Genomic DNA, 1,200 nt, shown 5'->3' with positions numbered 1-1,200 from the left:
AGTCTGGAAGTCATTAGGGCAGCATCCCAAATAGCCCCCTATTCCTTACTTAGTGAACTAATTCTGACCAGGGACCATAGGGAATAGGTTGGCATTTGAGATTCAGGCTTGGTCTATATGGCAATCAAGGAGAGGGCCCCATATGGACTCGATTCTAGTTCTCTACCCTCCATCACTCTCCTTTCCGTTCCTCTTCTTGTTCTCTCACTCCGATTGGTAGCCTAGCATTCCAGCTCTCTCTATCGCTCTCTTTCCATCTCTCCCTCTCTCTCTCTCCATCTCTCTCTCTCCATCTCTCTCTCTATATCTCTCTCTCCATCTCTCTCTCCATCTCTCCATCTCTCTCTCTATATATCTCTCTCTCCATCTCTCTCTATATCTCTCTCTCCATCTCTCTCTCCATCTCTCTCTCCATCTCTCTCTCTCCGTCTCTCTCTCTCCATCTCTATATCTCTCTCTCTCTATCTCTCTCTCCATCTCTCTCTCTCCATCTCTCTCTCTCCATCTCTCTATATATCTCTCTCTCCATCTCTATCTCTCTATCTCTCCCTCCATCTCTCTCTCCATCTCTCTCTCTATATCTCTCTCTCCATCTCTCTCTCTATATATCTCTCTCTCCATCTCTCTCTCTCCATCTCTCTCTCTATATATCTCTCTCTCCATCTCTCTACTACACTCCCTTTTTTTATTTTCAGTCTTCTTCTTTGGTTCTTGAAGGTCTGGACATAATGCATACATTGTACAATAAAGTTACAACAAAAACTATTTCCTTGTTCCTCTACCTCTCTCTTTATGGACCAATGAATGGCTTTGTTCCTCTACCTCTCTCTTTATGGACCAATGAATGGCTTTGTTCCTCTACCTCTCTCTTTATGGACCAATGAATGGCTTTGTTCCTCTACCTCTCTCTTTATGGACCAATGAATGGCTTTGTTCCTCTACCTCTCTCTTTATGGACCAATGAATGGCTTTCTCAGGACGACAGGTTGTGTGACTGAACGGGCCGGGCGCAGTGCGCGCTAACCAAGGTTGCCAGGTGCACGGTGTTTCCTCCGACACATTGGTGCGGCTGGCTTCCGGGTTGGATGGCGCTGTGTTGAGAAGCAATGCGGCTTGGTTGGGTTGTGTATCGGAGAACTTTCAACCTTCGTCTCTCCCGAGCCCGTACGGGAGTTGTAGCGATGAGACAAGATAGTAGCT

This window comes from Oncorhynchus kisutch, linkage group LG16 (assembly GCF_002021735.2).
Source record: "Oncorhynchus kisutch isolate 150728-3 linkage group LG16, Okis_V2, whole genome shotgun sequence".
Classification (NCBI taxonomy): domain Eukaryota; kingdom Metazoa; phylum Chordata; class Actinopteri; order Salmoniformes; family Salmonidae; genus Oncorhynchus; species Oncorhynchus kisutch.
Note: the sequence above shows the minus strand (reverse complement) of the source record.